Below are 24,414 nucleotides of genomic sequence, written 5' to 3' on the forward strand. Positions count from 1 at the left end.
CATGGGTTCGATTCCCAGACTTTAGTGTGTCACTTCGGGTAAAGAATCTGCCAAATGCATAAATGCGAATCTTCAATACAAGAAACGCATGAAAAAACCCAACATGGCTTCCTTCGTTAACAGGTGAGGTCACTCCAAAAACAAAAAAACAAGAGAATCCGGCTTAAAAATGAAGGAAAATCCAATTGTTTAGATGGACTGATGAGAAAAATAAGTGTTACAGGTCATTTTTTGAATCAGGTTTGTAAGTTCAGCACAGATTTGCAGTCTTTGCAATCGCTTTGGCTTTGCAAATCACTATTTGGGTTAAGACCATTGTCTTAATTTCTAATCTTAAACATGAAAGCAATATGAAACATGTTCAGCAACGCAACAGGGTGTCTACGACCATCTGTAGGACAATATAACAATACATTACACATTATGTTTGTGAGACGCTAAAACTGGAGAATCAAGTAATTCAGAGCAAAATAAAAAGTACAGTGATCTTGAAATGTATGATATTTCCCGTGTGTACTCTGAACACATGTAACAGTCGACTACAAACACCCACTTCTACAAGCTAAACATTGCAACCAGCAAGCGGCCAAACGCATACAGTGACGCCACAGATGGCAAGTAAAGCTTTCAGAAGTGTGAAAGAACAGCCAGGATCCGGCAGATAGAATGAGGCGAACGGAAACCAGGAGAAAACATGAAACAAACACACGACGCCCTCAAATAAGACACAGACAGAGGTGGTCAGCGCGGCACACTGGAATCCCCACACCTGCACCGGCTCGAACGATGACCCAAATTCAGCACGTAATGCAAAAAAAAATTAAATAAAGAAAAAAATCAATGCAAAACAAGCCGAGATGAAGACGGATGGGAGCCTGTTGCTTCTGAGCTTCAGCTGGTTTTCTTTCTTCTTTCTTGGAAGGACCAAGTGCTTTCAGAAGATGTGCATTACTCCCCTTTGCATCCGTTTATCTATCAGTCCATCTGGGATCCATGATAGGTCTGACAGATTTTTTGGGAAGTGCGTGTGGATGCGGTCTCCTCCAAACTACACAGATACGTGTCCACGGACGATCAGAAAATGTCCACTTCCTCTCGTCGTCCTGTGACGTCTTTGCCGCTCTGTTTTATCTTTCAGGCTCCGCAGACGGAAAGTCTCTAAATCTCAGAGAGACTCGGAGGAGGCTGCAAGCTCTCTCTCTCTCTCTCTCTCGCTCTCTTTCAGGTTTCAGGCAGCCAATCACAGCGATCCAGGTCCCTCAAACACACACACACACACACACATGCAGCTTGCTTCGCTTTGAATGCTGATTAACATTCAGCACTTGTGCTCAGAGGTGGGACAGCGAGAGGGGAGAACATGGAATTATGAAATTATTATGGGAGAGAGATGAACACAAAGAACATCATAAAACTACAAGTGTGACTGGCGAATAGTCTATAAAAATACAGTCTATTAAAAAAAAGCATGAAAAGAGAGAGATGAGATGGGGGTGAAGCTCATTAAACCAAATCCAGCTCATATTTCACACCACAATCAAAAGAAAAAAATGAAATTACATATAATAATCATTTTTATTTATTTATTTGATTTTGATTTTTTCACATTACAATAATGGCAATGATTTTTTCTTTTAATTTGGGGTAAAATACAATATGACCTTCTAGACAGGTTTTATTATGTCTAATTATTTTGCTGTGCATATTTACTGCTAAAGTGTATGGTTTAACAATGAAACATTTTCAACCCATTTAACTTCACATATTTCTAGTTAATTCATAACGGATTAAGACAAAAATAATAAAATAAATATCCATATCCTTATCTAAGCACATTAAATACACAACTAGAAACGGTTTTCTTTTTAACTAATTTTAACATAGTAACACTGTATTTATCATAACATTTACATTTATTACTAAATATTTAATATTTATGCAATAGCATATCAAATACATAATATTAATAAAATAAAATGTCTTTAATAAACATGCACATATAAGTCTCTATATGAGATATGCTTGGTAACATCAAAAGGAAAGTTATTTAAGAAGAAGCATGTATTTCTTTTAAGATTTCTTAATAAAGTATAAAGATTGGGCCCTTATACAGCTACACTTGCACTTGAATTGCAGATGCATTTAAATATGGCTCATTTATTATTCATTGTACTGTAACATATTAGAAAATATATCTTGGGCAGAAGTGATCTGCATTTGTATAGCTTTAATATCCTAAAATATTACGAAAATATTTAATATCAAAGACTAAAATTTTAGCATTACTTGAGAAAAGTTGAACAGAAAATTTTATATGAATGTTTCCCTTTGCTTTAATTGCTTTAATGAAATGAAATTTAAATTCAGCTTAAATTAGCATTTCCTTGCACATCTTTACTCAAACTGTTTTCAACAAATTTGAAAACTCATTCAAATTTTTAAAACATGATTATTGCTGACCTGGATGATATACAGTATCTAGAATAGCATGGCCCACTGTGCAGGGACTGAATGGACGTCACCTGCACGGCCGTCTCGTCTGGACAAAGCGATGAGCTGCTCAGTCTGAGTTGAGGGAGTTTGCTCAACAGGAAAGAGCTAATTGTTTCCCTCCCGTCTGTCATTATCTCCTCTCAGTAAAATGGGTCGGCGTCAGTCTGTGACCACCCTATCAGTGCCACAGCCTCAGTCCCGCCCCCTCCGTCTCCATGACGACGACGCACTTCAAGCACTCCTCACCAGCGTGTGCAAAAGCCCACAAGCAACCCACGTGTGAGAGACAGGCACAAATCCACCGTCTTTCACCGATGCACTAAAGAAATGCCTCCTGCAGGGCACACAGAAAATCTTTGCATTTGACCTCATTTTTTTCCATCACAGATGAGACAAAATAATTTTGCCTGAATAAATGCATGTGCACAATACATTAATTGCTTTAGCCTTCGGATGCTGGTGTTTACATTAGTGTAAATAAAAAAAAAAAATAATAATAATAATTAAAAAAAAAACATTCCTACACTCAAAATATAACAGGAACTTATACAAAATTATTTATTAAACTATAGAAATATAAGTTATTTTATGAATAAACAAATACACTGAGCCTCTAAATAAATAAAAAAAAAAAACACTAAATAAATTTTATAAGTTATCTATAGTGATATAACATTATAAAGCATAATTTAAACCATATTATAAATAAAGGAGAACACTCTGTATGCATATTTGTGTAGAGAGAGAAAGATTAATGTTATATATAAATTAATATAATATTTTCTTATTACAATAATTATAAAAATTAATAAACCATTTATATATATATATATATATATATATATATGCCACATCCATATATAATTCTTCTGCTGTGCCTCACTGATGTGTGTAAATAGTCTTTGTAAGTAGTTCATCCAATCAGATTTTAGAGCCAAAACAATGCATTTTATATTAAACAATAATTAGCACCTCACAATAACAGCTTTGCTTTATATGACAATGTGTGAGTGAAATGTGCTTATGTAAGCTGCCCTGCTCAGCTGTTGAGTTTAAATGAGAGAAGCAGAACGAGTAGGAGGCAAGAGTGTGAGAACTGATGTTGCGAGGGACAGAGAAAAGGATCGCCGGAGGGAAAGAAAAGAAAGAGGTCGTCATAAAGCTATACAGACTGATTTAAAACACTTGGCATGAACAGCAAGAACACAGAGCGAGCTCCATCGGCTCTTCCTCGCTTCATCTACCGCTCTTCAGACGGTTTCTGTCCCAGCGAGAGTCAGTGTTTTCATCAACAAGATGAAGGACTGAAACACAAGCAGCTCACTGCTGCGGCTTTACCAGAGCACTGAGATTTCAAAGGATCCATGCCATGGAAAACAGGATTTTCTCTGCCTTTTTCCAGTCACAATGTGATGCGGCTTTGCAAAAAAGCCACTACTGAAGGACAGGTCAGTGCAAACCAGACTGAACCAACAGCAAACCCACAATTTGTTACTTTCAGAATAGCATACCATCATAATTATCTCTCTATATGTAGTACATACAATGTGCATAAACATTTTCTCCATGGAACGTGCAAAATAAACAAAAAGTATCCCACAAATCGATGCTTTCAACCTGACCTTCCACTTCCTATGTAAACCCCCCCCCCCAGAAGTTAAAAATACAGATACATATTTGCATGACAATAAGCATAACACAAGCACATGCTATACAAAAATAATAACAGATTTTTGCCATTTTTTTTTTTACAATTAACCTTTTTTTCCCCACTGTAATACTACTGAAAAACAATAAAATAAATAAAAATAAATGTATAAATTATATACACAAAATATAATAGTTAGTTTTCATTTTTGCATTATGAGCTTATTTTCATGACACTTAAGTACATTTAAAATCCCCTTCCCAGTGGCCCTCTAATGTAAAAACGTTCTTTTTGTTTTTCTATTTAAAAAAAAAAGTGAATATTGTTAAAGTCCTGCAGCAGCTTGAAAACCTCTCCTGCCTGATAACACACACGACGCAGCCGCTCTCGGCCCTGAAACCAATCTAAACCTCGTTTAGCTCATTAGTATTAACTCAAGAACTCATCTGATTAGTTCAGAATGTGCCTGCAGGGTTAATGAATGGAAGCAAAACATCCCCCGTTTCCTACCAATGACATTACAGCACTAATCTAATAATATAAACCAATAAATGACCTACTAAAGAGCTATCGCTTCCCACCGGGACACAGATCTCTCCTGCTTCAAATCACACACAGCTCTCAACGCTATAATAGCACAGCTGTCACATGACCACACAACCCGTGCCAACACGCACACACACACGGGTACGAACAACACACCTGCTGAACATCTCGAATCATCTACTAAAGATGGTCTATTGACATGCAGATCTTGTCTGTGGACAATTTACAATCAATAATAATGCAAGCAATACAGTTTCACTATGCAGCTTTAGTACGGAGTATTTATGAAATATACAGTACCTTAAGGAGTTCTTTCGGAAAATCATGGCCACTGTTTAGTCCTTCCAGATTCCCGATGAACTGAGTGCAGGACATTCGCTTGCCAACGTTCTGCCAACAGAAATGACCAACACACACCTGTTATTAGTCCTCATTCACCTGCGCAATAACACAGAAATCACACAGCAGAAAAATAAATAATAATAATACATTTTTTTCAGTATCTCCCACTATAGTGTGAAACATATTCTTACTTCTAGAAAACAACAACAACAACAAAATATTAAATACACACACAGAATATTAAATACTTTTAAATAAAATATATTATGTTTTGATACTATTTTTTAAAATAAACATTTCATTTATTTTCAAAAACAATGTAATTTTTGAAATACGAAAATTACTAAAACTAAAATAAATTAAAGCTAAACAGATCTATCTATCCATCCATCCATCCATCCATCCCTCCATCCATCCATCCATCCAGTATTAGGTTTTGTAATAATCTATTAGTATTTATTATTTTGTAAAATGCATATGTTGAAAATCTAAAATTTTTGGCAAAATTTTGGCAATAAAAAATTGGCAGAAAATGTGCTTAATAGTCATGATTCATGAAGACAATACCATAATTCAGAAAAACTTAATGGACCTAAAAAAATAAGCCTAACATTTCTTCTAAAATATTTCCAGGACATTTTGTCACCAGATTTGGCTTTTGATGCATTAAAAGGTGCTCAAAAAGTGTACGAGTTTTTAACTTATTGCACATTTTTAGAGGAGATGTCAGAGTCGAGCATTTTCCACCTCTGAAAGTCAGCACGAGATGTCCTACATTTAAACTGCGAGAGCATGAATATATGAATGTCTGGAGCTGCAGAAAGGCTCTGGAATACATCGTCTGATATTGTGGACTGAGGAGTTTCATCAGAGGAAAGCTGAAATCGCTCACAGCTCTCATCAGGACCATAAACCTGTTACCATGGCGACAGCGAGTCTGGCCTATAACAGGCATCATGTGTTCGCTGATGGCCCTAAACCCTTTAACAAAAGCACAGGAGCCGCGCTAAATATCCTGCCAGCAGACAGACATCAGCAGTGATTGACAGACCACAGATCCCTCCAGACGTCCATCTCTCTGCATCTTCCACAGCTGAAGGGTTAAACAACGCTTGCACTCCACAGAGTTACATTAAGAGCCATTAAGAGTCTGTTATTATTCCTTTTGTTCTTACACACTGAGACAGAAGTCAGAATTATTGTTTGCGACAGTATTTCTGAGCATATAGAGCTGTTGACGTCAATTTGTAGACCAAGCTGGAAGGCTTCAGGATCCCTTGAGTATTTCAAATAGGTTTTTAGATTGGCGGTTAACAGACTTTCATGTCTTGTTCTATAACAAATTACACACGTCAAACATGATCGCTAAAATCCTTTAAAAACATAAGTTGTGACATTAGAACTACACCTATCACATGGAGGTGAGTTTAAAAGCCAGACAATCATATCAGTCCTTATAAAGCAACATGGTAGCAAATTATTTTATTTCATAAATCAAAAACTGCTGCTCCAAAAATCATTCCCCCCTGGTATTTTCAGAGGAAAACTACAAGAAAACAAAATGCATAATGCATTTTGACAAGCTCACATATTCAAATGGTACAGAAAAATGTATATTAAAACTACACTTATAATCCATTCAATACAAAAAATATGGTAAAGTATCTAACTTAAAACTGAATATTGCATCCAGTATCTGTGTGCACTATGCATTTTGTTTATTAGATTATTGTATTAATAGCTTATCAACATGTTAATGGTAAACTGTACTGAAATCAGTAGTGATTTGGCTATTGTTAACTAAAAACTAATACTAAAACTATTTGGTTTGTTTTTGGTAATTAAAATGAAGCTTAAATAAAATAAAACTTAATAAAAATAAATATTACATGTAAAACTTAAATTTAAAAAACACTTACCTGAAAAAAATGAAATTTAGCAAGGCTGAAGCAGTACAATTTATAAAACTAAAATAAAAAAGAGCTAAAGAGAAATGAAAAAAATAATTTAATTTAAGCAAATGAAAATGAGAAATTTTGCCTTCACAACTTACTGAAATAGGTTCAAGTTAAAATACTAAAACCAGTAATATAATGTATAGAAATATATAAAAAAACTAAATAAAATATAAATATATGATGAAAAACAAAAACATTGCTTCACAACTAACTAAAATAAGATTTAGTTGAAGTACTAAAATTACTTAAACTAAAATAAAAATACAGCTAAATATATATATATATATATATATATATATATATATATATATATATATATATATATATATATATATATATATATATATATATATATATATATATATATATATATATATATAAAATTACCTTCAAAATTAAGTTTAACTTGAAGTGCTAAAATGACTGAAAAACTGAAAAATAAATAAATAAAATAAAGATAAACAGAAATGTAAAAAAAAAAAAAACTATAAAAATTTTAAAAAGCACATCAAATTACTATCAGTAGTGATTTGTGTCTCCTGTTGCTGCCTGTGTTAAAGATTCAAATTCATGTACTGTATATTTTTAATTCACCTTTTCACTCAAATTGTAATGCTGACAATATCATTTGCAATAAAAAATTTTTTTAATAAACTGGAAAACTATGTCTCAGGTCTCAGCCTTTGGAAACCCAATGCATGTTCTTGGATGTGTGCGACTGCACTGCTGCAGTGTTGTTGAGATGAAGATCTGACCCTGCATTACTCTTGTCTGTGTGGTGAAGTGATAATTCAGTGATCTGATAGAGTTGACTCACGTGGCCGTGCAGGTCTGTGTTGAGCAGCATAAGAGCACAGGTCAGCGTGTGGACACTGTCTGAGAGACACAATCACACACAAATACAAATTTACACATGTATGTTGTGTTTATTATGTGACACACACACACACACAAGCTGTACCTTCAGATAGCGTGAGAGATGAATTGCACTGCATATATCGACGGGAAAAGTGTGCCAAGATCCGCTCTCTCTCCTGCGTCTCACCTGTCAGAGCAAACTCGAGCAGAAATGCCCTGAAAAACACAAGCAACAATAAACAAATGCCCTGACATCAATACACAATGATGAAAAAATATTATAAGCCAATGTCATGATAATATATACAAGTGAAAATTAAATAGAAATTTAAAATGCTAAAATTCATTTAGGTGTCCAGTATTTCTAAATTGACTTAAAAAATCATATTTTATTTAGTTAGTACTTTAGTATTACAGATATAACTATTACTAGTAGTTAATTATTGCTTATTAATATTAATAATATTATTTCACTGTATATACAAATTATATACCACACACACACACACACACACTATTACATAACTATATATATAGTATAATATTACTAAACATATCATAAAAATAAATGCATGAATTTAGAATAATATTATTAACACACAAGTGATATAATTATATTGTTGCTTATTAATATTACTTTAAATATACACAAAAATGTGTATATAGACACACAATGTGTGTGTGTGAAGGGATAGATAGACAGACAGACAGACAGATATTTTTGTGTGTAGTTAAACAAAAAGAAAATAATTTTTCATTTACATATTTAATGTGCTGACCTTAGAGCTTGGTCCAAAGTCATTTCAGTAAAATTGAAGTAGTGCAGATATTCCTCTGCCACCAGGCGACTGAAGTCATTGCTAAAAAGGAGTCAGATATGAAAAGACAGTCAAAGAGGATGACAATGCAAGAACAAACAAGGGAGACACGGGAGGAAGGGTGACAGACGCGACCAAGGCCTGTCAGAGATACACCGCTGGATGAACATTCCCATGATGCACCTGTCAGAGAGAGAAGAGCTCTTAAAGTACAGATGCTGTGAGCAATAAAAGCAGAGCCAGAGAATAAAAGCTGCATGAAATCCTGCGTTATATAACAGCGGCACAGAGCCCAGCACAGGACAGACAGAGATAGACACACCACAAGGTCAGAGAGAAGATGCTCAAACTCAACATGAACTCAAAACTGAATGCATTTACTTTCTAACATGTTCCTGATTTTATTGTGAACAATACATGAGTGCATGCTATTCCAAAAAAAGTATTATTTTGCTCAGAAAAATGTAATGACTTACTCCGTATGACATAAAAATTAATTAAAACAAAAAATATAAACATGCACAAGAATAAAAATACAGCATAATGTATTGCTAAGATATGTGTTATTGTTATAGTTAACTGAAACTATTAAAAAATCATTTTGTTAAATTAAATAAAGCTGAAATAATATAAACATTTTAGATGAAAAACTTCACATTAAAAAAACCTAGGTGAAAAATGTTCAACTAAATGATCATTTGAAATGTTGCCTTGTCAACTCACTGAAATGAGTTTAAGTACTAAGAATGACTAAAAATGAGCTTAAAACATATTAAACCTAAATAGAAATACAAAAAAAACAAACTAATATGAATAAAGCACATACCAAAATAAATAAAATGTAAACTTAAATTAAAAGAAAAACTTGTCTATATACTGTGTGTGTGTGTGTATATATATATATATATATATATATATATATATATATATATATATATATATATATATATATATATATATACATACACACACAGGTATATATCTATATCTATATATATATATATATATATATATATATATATATATATATATATATATATATCTATATATATATATATATATATATATATCTATCTATATATATATATGTGTATGTATATAAGTAACAAGACTAGCAATACCAAATAACTCTAAAATAACACTCTTGAAGAGGATTTACTCACTTTTTGCTCAAATGTCGTGCAACATCGCACTTCCTGAAGCCGTCGAGGTTGAAGAGCCGCTTGGCCAGACGTTTGGCAGAGTCCAGATCAGCACGGTTACCGTTACTGAGAGTGTCATTACTGCCCAAACCCAAACGCTCGCTCAGCTCCTGATCCAAACCTGGGTCCGCAGGAAAGCGAGGAGATTTCTCTCTGAACAAACACACAGATAAATCATTTTGCTGTGCTGAAGCCAATCATGACCTCTGAAAGCCCAGCTGGTGAACATTTTGTATAAAGACGTGAAGTTTCCAACACAATCTTAACTAAATTTTCTCAATGAAAGTAATGTTTTTTTTTCATGGTAACTTTAAGTACCATGCAAATACATTGTGTACAAGCATGGTAATCATTCATTACAATAACACTCAGTACATTACAGAACCACTGCACCACTTTTATAAAGGATGAAAACAGAAATAGACAAAGAAGCACCATTTCATGCAAGATGTACCTTGGTACTTTCCTATAAGAAGCACAATAAACATTGTAAGATATACAAGCGTACTAAAATGTATGGTGACTTCTGACACACCTCCACATTTTCAATGATATAATCATGAAGTCATTACAAATTAAGGTATGGGAATTACATAGTGACCAAAAACCTGGTTAAACAAATGTTCTTCAAACACATTCAACTAAATGACAGAAATATTATATTGTTTAAAGGAGATCACATATGAAATGATAGTGATTTGACACTAATAACACTGATGTAAATGTAGTATCTGGGATTTTGGCATAAATTGTAGTTACCAAGCTAAATAACAACCACAAACAGCTTTACAGTCAGACATCATTTCCATTTTGTAATGGTGTTAAATTGTTATTGCGCCCTATTGATCTGATTTCCTCTGGTTTCTATAAATGAACGTGGGACAGCAGTCCTCATCTCACCACTTCTTATCAGTGACTCACGCTAAATCCACACCAAAAACAAACAATGAGCACAAATGTGTGAAACTCAAACAAAGACGTCTGGAAGCACAGAAATGCTTCTTAAAGAGACAAGCACGACAAATGAGTCTTTACTCCATATCTGGGTTATTAGCGTTGGCAAACTAAAACCATTGTTTTTTTATTACTTGAAATAATCGATACATAATAAACATTAACAAATGAAAAAAACAAAACTTTGATTTGATTTGATTTCAGCTAGTTGCCAAGGCAACATTCCTCATAAATCCACAACATATTTTGGCAGAAATGAGTGAAACGCAAACAAAAACAACTGGAAGTGCAGAAACGCTTCTTAAAGAGACAAGCATGAAAAATGACTATTTATTCCATTTTTTTTTTTTCTCATTTTTGTTTAGTTAAGGTTGAAGTAGTAAAAGTTTAAAAGTAGTAAAACAGTTCAAACTACACACACAAGAAAATAAAAATACAGAAATGACAAAGACCAAAAAAAAAAAAATTCAAAATATTGACAAAACCCATAATAGTAATAATAGCAACTAAGATAACACTGTTCCATATTTCTGGAAGGAAATGTGAATAATTTGGAAGACATAGTTTTGTAAGGCCCAAAGAGAAAAAACAACTTAACTGTAACCATTTGAACATTTTATGACGATTCTCAAAAGTGAGTGTTGTTTGCCCGTTGTAGGTGTTCTAGGTTGTTTCCAGTTTTATAATACCAAATTATGAGCAATAACAACAGTTATGCTAATCTTTTCTGCTTAATACTGCTATATTACATTCATTAGGACAATGACAGATTAATACAGCAATACAGTGCTGATCTGCATCCAGTCCAAACAGTTTCTACCTGTACGGTGTGTGGCAGCGGGTCAGGACGCTCCTCTCCTTCAGCGTAGAGCAATGCCAGCAAAACACTGAGTGGGCTTTTTTCCTCAGACCATCTCTGCCAAAACGCCTCTGTGATGTGACTCTCTGAACCTGAGCCATGTTTGAATTAATGCTCAGCTTTTCGCAGTCCACCTGAGCCGTTTGTCCAGCGACTGCGCTCTCAGTATCTCCTCAGGTGTTTGAGGACATCTCTGTGAGACCGATGCTGCGGTTTGAATCTCTTTGTGACTGAATTAATCTGTTTTTAGTCATTAAATATCTCTATTTCAAAGATGAAATTTCAATCCACCCTCGAACTGTTTAGCTCACAAACTTGCCAGATATTTCCTTCCCAATGAGTTTCCCACTGCTTTCTCTCTCTTTGTGAATGTTGTTGACGCTCCAATGACCTTCTCAGTTCAGTGTGGCATGTAACATCTCTCAATCTCTCCCTCTATAGTGACTCCTCAGTTCACATGCACTTTAAAACGCACAACCCACTTGTTTTCTCTCCCATGATGCTCTTTATAATAGTGATAAAGTAATTTAGGAGTCATATGATCACGTACACACTGTTAACTATACATTCACTCCTCAAACGTGTGCTTTATCTTTCTCTGTCCACACAGTTTAGTTATTTATCAGTGTGACAGACACGTTCTACAACTAAAATCACTTAAATGTATTTACTTCTGCATTTACAGTAAGTGTGGCCATCACTCCTAAAATGTAGCAGTACCATTTTGCAGTAAACAACCAACGAGTCAGTAGAAGTGACTTGATAGAAAACAAAATGCATTGCTGCTTTCACAATAAATATGAAGCAGCACAACTGTTTTCAACATTGATAATAATCAGAAATGTTTCTGGACAGCAAATCAGCATCTTAGAAAGATTTCTGAAGGATCATGTGGCACTGAAGACTGGAGTAATGATGCTAAAAATTCAGCTTTGATCACAGAAATAAATTACATTTTAACAGATATTCACACAGAGAACAGTTATTTTAAATTGTAAAAATATTGTCACTATTTTTGATCAAATATAATGCAGCATCGGTGAACATAATAGACTTCCCTGAAAAACACCTTTAAAAAATCTTACCGATCCCAAACTTTTGAATGGTAGTGTTTATTCACATACTTGATGATTAACCTTTTACTATTTTCTCTGTACTCTATGTAAGAAAAACACAGCCAAACATAGAATGAAAGAGAGAAAGGGAGAAAAGTTGAGGTTGGGTTTTTCTGTGCCGCTGGGCTTAACGTTTGGCTAAGCACCTTCACAATGCTGCTACTGTTCCTGCCATGCCAAATGAATAACACACACAATTTTAACTGGCCTAACAATTGAGCACTCATTATAAGACCACTAGGATTTGATTGGTTGATAGGTTGGCTGACCACAGCAAATCCATTGTGATGCGTTTCTTTTATTAGGTAAACCGTTGCACTTCATCCATATCTAACATAGGGGTTTTTTATACAATACGGGCAATTGCAACAGTGATGCTTTTAATACTAATAATATGCTTGATTCTATGTGACGCCTTTGCAAATCGCACTTATGATTAATTGTCTCCACCTAGTGGTTTACTTTAGCTACTACAAGATGGTAGTGTAATATTGCAGTGCAATGCTACACTGTGCCTCCAAATATATATAGCATTTACAACAGGTGCTAACTTTTTTTTTATAAGACAAAAACAGAGTACAGACATGAGACATATCACAATATTCATGCTATAAATAAGGATTTATGGAGTAAAATTCCTCTGATTGTGAAAATATATTTAATTTTTCAAACTATTTCCAGCCTCCTGGGTTTCTCTGTGTCTCAAGGTGATCCATGCGGCAGTAACTTCTGTTCTCTGCCAGCAATCGGCTTTGCCTTTCATCTGTCCTTCTCACACACACACACACCTCTATCTAAACTCAGCCTGCAGTCAAGTCACAGGCACAGCAGATGGAAAAGGTTAAACCGACAGACTAATAGGTCATTCAGAATCATTACGCAGTAAATTAGCAACACTTGGATAAATAAAGGGAATATTGCTTAGAATCCACCTCAAGCAATTCACCCCTAGCCTGTCAAAACAAGCTGAAAATGGGATGTGCATATATTATATAATAAATTAAATATAACATAATTTGTAATATTTTATGTATTAATTACTTAGTTACCATAATAAACTCTTGTTAGGGGTAATATATCAGGTAACCTCCACATCAATCTCACAAAACGTTCTTATGATAATGAGGTGAAATATATTCTGAACATTTCTTGGCAGTTTTCTAAAAATTCACCAATACTCAAGTCAGAGTAAACAAAAATGCAGTATGTTTTACTTCAAAAGAAATGGTTGCTTGAATACTCCCTCTGCTGGAAAAACTGAGCCATTAAAAAGAACATTAGTAGGTCAGGTATACTCCGGGCTTGTCCAAATAGCCACACTCGCGGTCTTGACCACTTGTCTACTTACATGACATATTTCCTCTAAATGTTCAAGGAGGCACGAAGAATACAACTTTTCATTATCCAATGGGACACATTTATAGTGTTTTAAAAATTCAAGCATTTACAGAGCTTTGTTTTGATTTTCAATACTTTACATTTAAAAATACTTCTAAATGTCTGTTCAGTAGTCTCTATAACAGAAGCACCACAATTGTTAAATTGTGTTGTCTAATTAAGTGATTAAAAAGCAGTTGCAAATGTTGTACAAAATAAACATACTTCTATTTGCATTTTTTGGACCTCTCTGCAAAAAGTTTCAAGATTTATTTCCAGAACACGATGCATGATGGGATACACTTTGCCTTGTATACTGCTCCAGAGCAGTGTTTGAAATAGTGTGGATTTAGTGTGTGTTAAGGGCACTGAGCTTTAGCCCTGGGAAAGTCACGTGCAATTACTTCCTGATGCATGCAAGTGCTCTCAAGTGGCCAAGACTGCACGTGTGAGTATTTGGACAAGCTCTCAGAATGGCATACTTCCATACTACACAGATGACCTTCTACAACCATAACACACTAGTAAATTTTCCTAGCCAAAACATATAATTGCTCACTTAAGTGATGAAAATGACACAAACCTGGGCAGTGAAAGAGGTGGGTTGCTCTGCCAGCTCTGTCCGTTGCGATCGTCGGACCCGCTGCTGAGACGTTCGCTGGATGGCGCCCGTGTGGCATCTGTATCCCCTGTTATCGTCAGCACCGACTCTGAGAGGCTAGGCATCTCTATGTGTGCCAATGGCGCAAAACTGAGCTCAACAATTTGCCGGGCGCTCTGGTAGATCTGACCCTGTACCTGTGGAGTCAGTGTGGGGAGGTCAAAGGTCAGGACAGTTTGAGTGCTAGAGGTCAGAGGGTCGAGACTGTCAAGACTGCTGTAGGAGGTGCCCTTGGCTCTGTGTGACTCCATGATGTTCTCAAAATGCCGGCTGAATGTGTCCAAACTGTCTCCGGACCTTCTGCGAGGACCACGGACCAGGATGGGAGATTTTAGAGCTGGGTGGTTGTTACTGAAATAATCGTGAGGCCTAGAAAAAGATAGGCTTGTTATTTCTGATATTCTGAACCATAATGAATTGTTTAACAGTTTCTTAAAAAAAATAAATGCGTGTTTGCCACTTCCCACCTCTTTAGCATGATGCTGTAAAACTCCTCTTCCTCATCTCGCTGATCAGCCAACAGCCTCCTCACATCGCCCTGCATCCTGACAGTGACCCAGCTCGCAACATCCTCCTCTTCCTCCTCCTCCTCTTCCTCCTCCTCCCCATCCTCTTGTCCATCTGTTCTTTCATTCGGCATCTCACCTAGCGGGCTGCTCCCAGCAAAGGAAGTTCCCATGACACTTCGGTTACTTCCAAACGCTGAGTCAGCATCCTCTTGCTCCGCTAACAGCACCTCATCTATGTCTGTCTCCCGGTAACATCGTAAAGGAACGGCATCCAAATCGGTCTCGGAGTATTTCAAAGTTCGCCAAATTATGCCCGTTTTGGGGGAGGTGCCTGGGGCTGCGGGGGGTGGAGTCACTAGCTCCACCTCCACGTGTTGGACGTCATGATTAGCTCTGAGAGCAAGCTCCTCCAATGGCAGGTAAGAGGGTGGTATTGGGGTGGAGTGGCAACTTGGTGGAGCTGTGGAGGATTCTGGAACATCTAGGTGGATAACAAAAAAAAAAAATGTATTCAGCTATGAAGTGAACTTAATCAGCTTCGTTCAATGGATACTGGCAATGTTTTGTTGATGACTGTATTTCAGCTCAGTGATATTGTAGTGTTATTCCACTTTCATATGAGAACACTCAAACACTTTCATACACTTGAAACCATCTAAACCAGGGGTGTCAAACTCAGTGGAGGGCTGCCGCCCTGCAGAGTTTGGCTCCAACCCTGCTCCAACACAGAAACCACGTAGTTTTAAAATAAGCCTAAAGAGCATGATTAGCAGGATAAGGTGTGTTTAATTAGGCTTAATGAAGCTAAACTCTGCAGGGCTGTGGCCCTCCAGGAATTGAGTTTGACACCCCTGATCTAAATGTATTTCTGCTTAAAAATAATCCTAGAAAACAGCACTTAATTGCTAATGCTGGCATCTATGACTTAGTTCACACTGCACTGACTTAGGTCTGTCTTAATGCTCAGATCGGATTTTTTGCTGAAATCCGTTTTTTTTGCGCTGTTGTTCACATTGTCATTTAAATGCGACTGCCATCAGTCTCATGTGTGAACCATATACGGCCCTGAAGAAGACGTGACGTCAGACGCAGCGCACTGTGTTTGCGGAAATAAAAATGGATGCTGCTCGTGTTAGCGTGTGTTTAGCAATTTTTAAGCTAATGTGCAATCGGAGCCTAAATAACGAAGTCTGCCATTGTGATTTTAATCTTCCCGCCTCCTCCAGCTCTGAATTGTGACGTCTGTCACATTTCAATGATGTAAAAATCGCATGAAATGCGACATGGCCGTTCAGACTGAAGTCGCATTGCAAAAAATCGGATATGTATCCGATTTAGGACCACATATGAAAGTGGCCAAAATCGTGTTTGTGCTGTTCAGACTGTAATACGAAAATCAGATATGGGTCACGTTTGGGCCACTTTAGCCTGCAGTGTGAACTAAGCCTAAGTGATCATTAAAACTGATATTAAAGAGGTCAACTGGCTACTCACTCTTTTCTCTTTTGCTGGCAGTGTCTTCTGCTGGAGTGCCAAACAGAAACTCCCACTTGGCACGAGCAATTTTCTGACAGTGCAGAGATGGACCTGGCACTAAAGAACCGCCATCAGACTGCAAGACCCACACAATATAAACACATTAGCTTATAATAAACAGTGAACTCTATGTACTTGCAAACAAAGGGCCTCATTCATCAGAAGGAACTTGTTCAAACTGTTCTTAAAACACTGCAGTGAACATAGCTAGAATTCAACCATTAATGCAAGAATGCTTTTATGAACAGGGTCTCACCTGTATTCCTGATGATGGGTGATCTGATTGGTTGCTATTCTGGCTGGACTCAGGTGAGATGCAATCTCTGTCTCCTAGGCTTCCCGTTACTCCACTAGAGCTCGGGGACGACCCAACCAAACCCTGTTGATCTCCAAACCCTTGTTCGTCCTCTCCTCTCTCCCCCTCTTCTAATACCACCGGCCCTAGAAGCAAAGCCTGTCTTCTCCTCCATTCTACCCGTCTCCGTTGCTGTGTTAGCCTGGTCACCTCCTCTACACTTTCCCCAGGGCTGTGGTTTCCTCCACATACCAAATTGCTCACAATTTCCTCTCCTCGTTCTATGACCTCAACCCTATCGCTTTTTCTGTACACTGGACTGCTGCTCTTGAGATTACCTTCGAGTTTTTCTGACAAAATGAATTTCCCTTCCTCTTTCTTTGCCTGCTCTTTCCACTGCTGTCTAGATGTCCAACTGACCGGAGAATCGTCCACACTTTGACCGATAAACAACCGCCTGGAGATCTCCACGCTTTCTGCGACAACATGGTCATCCCAGTCCTCCTCGTCCAGGAACCAGGGTTCCCCAGATGTCCACTCCTCTCCAGTGTACTGTGGAGGCTTGTGACGGTGTAAAGTGGGGCTGTCAGAGACTGGCAGGTCAGCTCTAAGCTGACGAGGATCTCGGAGTGGAGAACACACGTCTGCTTTGGACAGACTTGGATGAAGAATACGAGATGGGAGGGCTGGAGAATCGGGGTCTCCTCCCACTGGGACAGAGCAGAACGAATGACTGGCCAGGTCATCTCTTAAATCCAAGCTCTTAGTAGCTGGTGCTTCATGCAGGTGCAGAGGAACCCCATTTGTGGTAGAATGGTCTTCATGCACAGGTATGTTCATCTTGACAGCCGAATGATGCACTGGACTCTGCTGTAAGGACTCGTGCTGGATTTCTCTAGAAGGATACCCATAGTTTGTGCTGCTTAGATTAGATGAACCCTCAAAAACAACGGGAGGAGGGGAACTTCGGACCTCGTTGAAAATTGTTGACACCTTGGTGGCCTCTTCTGCAATCTTGCGGGCTATCTCAGGACTGTTCAGAGCTGAGGGGTTATTGCTTCCACTCAGCTGGTTCAGACCATGAGTGGGTGTGTTTGTGAGGCTGGTCCTTTGCCCTGACAGAGTCCTGTCTTCAGCCCGGCTTCCCCATCTTTGACCGACTGGAGCGGAGCAGTCTTGCTTTGAACTGAGGTTCTGCTTGGGGCATCCTTGGGACCTGGAGGTGGATTTCTGCTGGTTGTTGTGGGATGAGAAAGCATCTGATGCTGGGCTTTCAGGGACACCACATACAGCTCCTACCCTGCCTTGGTCAGGATCATGTCGGTAGGCACTGCAGTTTGGCACTGGTGGGCCTGCCCAAGACTGGCATCGTTCTCTATGGCGCTGATGAAACTCCGGACTCCAGTTTGAGCAATGAGAAAACTTACACCTCAGTTGGGGAGACCCAAATTCCTTAAGGGCTCGCTGTGTTGCAGCTTGACCGATAGGATCCAAAGTAGAACCCATGTGCTGGTGAAATGGACTATTATTGCAGGTAGATTCCGCAGGTCGTGACCACACTGGGTCACTACACTTCTTATGTGGACAAGCCGCTACCTCCTTTATTCCACCGGGACTATTACACGGACTCTCTATGGTTTTGACATGGGCCTTCTCAATGTAGCTGAAAGTGACCACGGACCTCTGTCCGTGCATTGGTTTAGAGTTCTTGTGATGGCTGCATGCTCGACAAGGTGTCTCAGGACCAGATGTCCGTCCAGAGTTTGACGAGTGGGCATGTTTTAATTGTTTACTGTCAATATTGTTATTGAGGCCCGAGGACACTTCTTGGAATGGTTCCTGCTGGGGAATGCTGCGTCTTTGAGGGGAATCCAGAGAATTGTGTGAAGGCTCGAGTCTGAAGCTAACATTTGGCCTGAATGTGCTGCTGGGAGGTGCGGGACACCCAGATGCCGCCTGTGCTAATTTGGTCAAAGCTTCAATGGGACCATCTTGCTCCACTCTCACAGGAGAGAGTGTCTCACAGGTAGTCTCACAGGAACTACCTTTCCCATCATGCTCTGGTGGGGATCTTACCTCCACATACAAATGAAGGACTTTCCCAGTTTGAGACATGGCGTCATAACAGTACAACACAAAGAGAGACACTGAGATGAAGACTAAAGAAGAGACGAACAGGGAGAGACGGGGATATTTTCTCTGTTCTGGTCGGTTTGTGAATTCCTGTCGGTTTGTGAATTCCACTTGTCTGCGAGTGTACTTTTAGTTCATAGAGATGCTGTTCTTCAGAAACCCTCTCCTGCCAGACCAGCTTCTACAGACGGAGATGGCATGGAGCATTGCACCTAACACATGGAGAAAGACAGACAATTAATAAATTACAATTGTTCAAGTGATACACATACGTTTTGTGAAGTTTTCCTGGCCACAGTCAGCCTTGGATTTTTCAAGGTTTTAAAGCTTTAAACCTGATGTCATTAATGCATGTAAAGCTGCTTTGAAACAACTTGTGAAGAGTTATATGAACAAAAATTATTTAAATATTTGGTGCCACGGGTACATCATGGGTTGTGTCATTTCAGGTTAACATTAATTGCTAAACAGGGCCTGTAAGGACAACTAAAATTGCTCCAAGATACAAAACTTGTGAAACAAAACAACATGGCAGAGAAGTAGAGTACATTTCTCGGTCATGACATATCAGTAGAAATTCAATTATAGAAATGCAGCACCCTGATTATATCAGCAGCAGTCATCTGACTCTCTTTTTTACCCACTGATGACATACTCATTCTATAGTTCACCCATCCTTTAACCAATGAGCTCTAATACTAAACAAACAGAGGTAATGTTCTCCAGCAGAGACTAAATACACCACTGAAAAGAGACTTCCAGACTGCATTTCATTGTCATACTCTTTTGAAATCGACTGAAGGTATTTTACCTTTTTTGCAATATTTATTTTTAACAACGCCATTCTGTTTGAAAAATGCCAAATTGACCATCTGCATGAAGGGATGGGCTTATTTACTGTGTAGCAGAGAAATTAATCCCTAAAATCCTACATGGTTACACACACGCATACAGATTTACGTCATGCACTAAACCTCAGTGACTCATACAGTAAACTCCCATCCAGGCCAACAAATATTAGCAGCGTGTATAGAAGAGAATACTGATATACCTTCATCTAAACTATGCAAGGGAAATTTCAAATAAGGGAATAAATCGACATGAATATTGGCAGAATGCTATGATTGACTGATCAGAATCAAGTTCTCCATACATTTTCACATATGCACTGATACAAATAAGCAATTGTGTATTATTTTGCTTGGAAATATGATGCTGTTCTAGAAAAGTGCTTCCTGCAGTCTCTGAGACGCCCGGTGATTGATTGAAGGATCTCTCTTCTCTCATGTCATGTGTGTTGCACACACACACTAACATGCTCTTCTGAAAGTGCAGGTGCATGTCATTGTCTTTGCTGCTGCAGCACAAGTGAAGGATAAATGAAAGCCACTCTCATGTCAACAATCAATCAGCCAGACTCTCTAAAACAATGCATGCATGAACACAACCTTTTACTCCACTGACACCATTTACTCCCAGAAAGGCTCTTTTCAGGGATGCCGGAATGTAAGCTCACACTACGGTGGCCGAGAGAGCTCAACGCGCTGCAAACAGATAAAACACCTGCAAATAAAGAAAACAACTTCCTCAATTTGACAACTCTGAACACACTGAAAATGCTCAAAATGTTGTGAGCATTTGCACCACCTGCTGTCAAACCGATGAAGATGTTTTCTTGATTTGCAGGTGTTTTCTGAAGTTGCAGCGCGTTGAGCTCTCGGCCACCGTACCACACAACCGAAAGTAATGCACTTCTGCTGGCTCGCATTAAAAGTACATGCCTGGTATCTAGACCAGGTCAAGGATTTGCTGGTTAGCATGCCCCAGTTAGCCCCTGCTGGTAGATGGCGTAACAACACCATCAGGACCCAAAAATATCCTTCTCCATTGGTAGCTATTAGAAATTACAATATACATTAAGATATACATTATTTTTTTTGTCAATATGATCCAGCTGAACTTGAACACTAATTTGCTACAGATTTACAATGTCCTGGCATGAACTGTTCTAATTTAATATCTCACAATTTCTACTTTTTTTCTCATATTTTTTAGAAAAAGGGCAGAATTGTGTGATGAAAACGACCTTTTTTATTCTGTGGTGGAAACATCTACTAAACTGGCAACATATTAAAGAAAACTTTACATCTGAGTACACATTCTAGAAGTTGTAAAGTTTACGCTTGGGGAAAATGTGTTCATGCATGCATTTGATTTGAGCGAACAGAACAATTGCTCACTCAAATATAAGAAAAACAAACCAATCTGTATAAAAGCAGCCAACGTTAAAGAAAGAGTGGATCTAACTGTTACATTCCTTGTTTGTATTTGTTTGTCTCTTGTATTTTTCGTTCTTTTTCCTCTTTGTCATTTTGTCTTCTTGATTCTTAGGGTTCGTCTATTGGCTGACTCAGTTCACCGGTCGACCAATTACACTGGACCTACCCGTCATAAAAGGGGCCGTGTTTCCTTGGCTGTTTATCAGTCATCCTGCTTCCAGTTTTCGTCAACCGCGTTCATTCTGTTGTTAAACTGAGTTATGGATTCGGTTTAGTTTAAGGTCTGCTGAATTGTTTAGTTGATCCGTTACTCTTTTCGTTATTTGTTAATTTGAGACTTGAGTTTTTGCCTAGACTCATTAAAAACCTTGCTTGTCAGAAATTGAGAACACCTGTTACTGAACGATTAGTAGGCTACTTTAATTATTAGTTTAACATGCTGTGTAATACAGATTATCTAAGCCAGACCAGTATGGCCTTTGTCACCTGCGACCTGTTAGAATAACCCTGGGAAAAGGAGATAGGTAAGCCTTTGTATTTAAGTTTAGTTTCCTCTTTTTGTTAGTTTCAGGTAAGGTGTGACAGCCATCAGTGTATTTTTGTTATTAATGAGAGTAGTTTAGGTTGGGCGTCAGATACGGCAAAGCTTGCGGTTTTATTTCTACATTTTTCGTTTGGTAGTTAGATTAGTTGGGTTGGGGTTTAATAATTAGAATTTTGTTTTTTATAATTTCTTTGTTTTGGTGTCATTAATTTTTCTCCTTTTTCCCATTATTTAAATAATATATTTCTAGTGCTGTCAAACTATTTATTATGTATATATAAATACACACACATACAGTACATTTTTTGAAAATTTTTACATGCATTTACATGTATTTATATTCATATAATTGATATAATATAAAAATATTTAATATATAAACAATTTTTCTGAAATATATGCATGTGTGTGTATTTATATATACACAGTGCACACACATTTTATGTAAACAAAAACTTTTATTTTGGATGTGATTAATCGCGATTAATCGTTTGACAGCACTATATATTTCTTTAACGATTGTAATCAGTACATTTCAAAATAAATTGACCTTGTGTTAAATACTCTTACTTACCTCCCGGACATTTTCTTCCTTGGTTTGCTTCAGCGTCAGTTGTATGGGATGATATTAGACTCAAAATGATTAATAGATGCATGCACAATTATCCATGCACTGCATAAATTTTATCAGTACATATCATCCCATAATATCATCCCATACAGTTGTGTCTCACTTAAATGTTACGAAACATCCCCCAAAAATATCAAACACGTAACACTAACAATTAAAATTCTAGTCTTTTTTGAGCTAATATAAAATGAGTAAATAATATCAGATGCATTTTTTTTTTTTTTGGGTTAACTATTGCTTTAATTGTTTAAGCAATTTTGCACATCTTATAATTTGATATCAAATAATTGACTTGATTAATATTCATGAGATAAGTGTGTTCATTGGAGCCTCCATCTTCAAAATTCAACTTCAAAAAGCTTTGCTCTCAATATCATTCCTCTCTCCTTCACTCATTTTCTCCCTGGACTTTCTCTCTCCAAAAATACACACTCATACGTCTGCACTGCAGGAGAATTACAGGCCATCTCAACTAATTCACTGAAAACCATCTGCGCCGTCGAACCCATTTAAACAGACACCTTCACACCTTTATCACCAGCTCGCTGGTCCATTATAACCTTCCTCATTAAAGGCCTCGTTAAATATCACAGGCAGCTGCACATTTTTGTTCAAAATTCCCTGTGCGGTTTACTTGAAATACATGAAAGGAAAATGCATGTTGAGAGGTTTCGTGAGATTCATTTTACAGGTTTATTTGCACCTGAGAGTGAGTTTTAGTTCACTATAACAACAGAACCACCTGTAATACAAACACTTTATATAACAGTCACAGAGGAAAGAATGAGACACTTCAAGAGCAGTAATGGTTCCTCTCGGGTATCGGCGGTCCCCGGGTGTCTATTCTGCATGTTTACAGGCAGAATCGCAGTCTTATTAAACAGCGTTTCTAATGTCAACAGGCACAGAGCCGGATCTGTGCTAATATTAGCCACAGCATGACTATCCGACCGCAGTCCTGAGACTCTGCTTCAGAGGACAGCCAGCTGATTATTTAAGACAACATGATATTCAAGTGGACACTACTTACTTTTTTGAAGACTGAAATTTGTACTTTTGTGGCTTGAATATTACACTGAAAAAGAGGATTTTTCGAGATTGTAAGTATAAGAAAGATTACTGGAGTACATTGTACAATAAAATATTATTTCAGTTTTTCAACTAACTAACTAACTAAATAATAATAAAAAAATTATCTATCTATCTTTCTATCTATATACAGTGTATATCTATCAATACCTCCATAAGTATTGGAACAGTAAAGACAAAATTGCTCTGTTGGCTGTGGGGTCAAGACATTTGCAAATATGATTAAAAGATGAATATGAGACAAAACTACAGAATGTCACATTTTATTATTAGTCGTTTCAACACATAGATGTTTTACCAAATAAAAAGAACAGCACTTTTAGAGTTCATCCACTCATTGATGTGAGCATAAGTATCGGGACAGTTGAACATAAGGCAGATATAAAAGATTAAAAGCTATTATTTAGTTGCAGATCCCTTGCACACAATCACAGCAGTGAGTCTGTGACCCATAGACATCACCAGACTCTTGCTCTCATCCTTTCAAATACTTTTCCCAGCCTTTAATGAAGCCAATTCCAATTGTTGCTTGTTTTGTGGAGTTTCTGCCTTTACTCTCCTCTTCAG

At 37.4% G+C, this 24,414-nt stretch overlaps 1 pseudogene across 1 annotated transcript in view; it reads right to left on the reverse strand.

Annotated features, from left to right (window-relative positions):
• Window positions 1-19,286, reverse strand: part of LOC306852741 — a 40,742-nt pseudogene extending 21,456 nt beyond the window's left edge. Inside the window, exons 1-8 of the transcript in view lie at window positions 17,133-19,286; window positions 16,835-16,952; window positions 15,299-15,821; window positions 14,754-15,200; window positions 9,827-10,018; window positions 8,625-8,705; window positions 7,805-8,061; window positions 4,988-5,077 (exon numbers count right to left, since the gene is read on the reverse strand). The product of the transcript in view is annotated as an uncharacterized misc_RNA (transcript). The remainder of the gene's footprint in view (window positions 1-4,987; window positions 5,078-7,804; window positions 8,062-8,624; window positions 8,706-9,826; window positions 10,019-14,753; window positions 15,201-15,298; window positions 15,822-16,834; window positions 16,953-17,132) is intronic.
• Window positions 19,287-24,414: the final 5,128 nt, after the last annotated feature.

The sequence above is a fragment of the Barbus barbus genome (assembly GCF_936440315.1).
Source record: "Barbus barbus genome assembly, chromosome: 32".
NCBI classification, from domain to species: domain Eukaryota; kingdom Metazoa; phylum Chordata; class Actinopteri; order Cypriniformes; family Cyprinidae; genus Barbus; species Barbus barbus.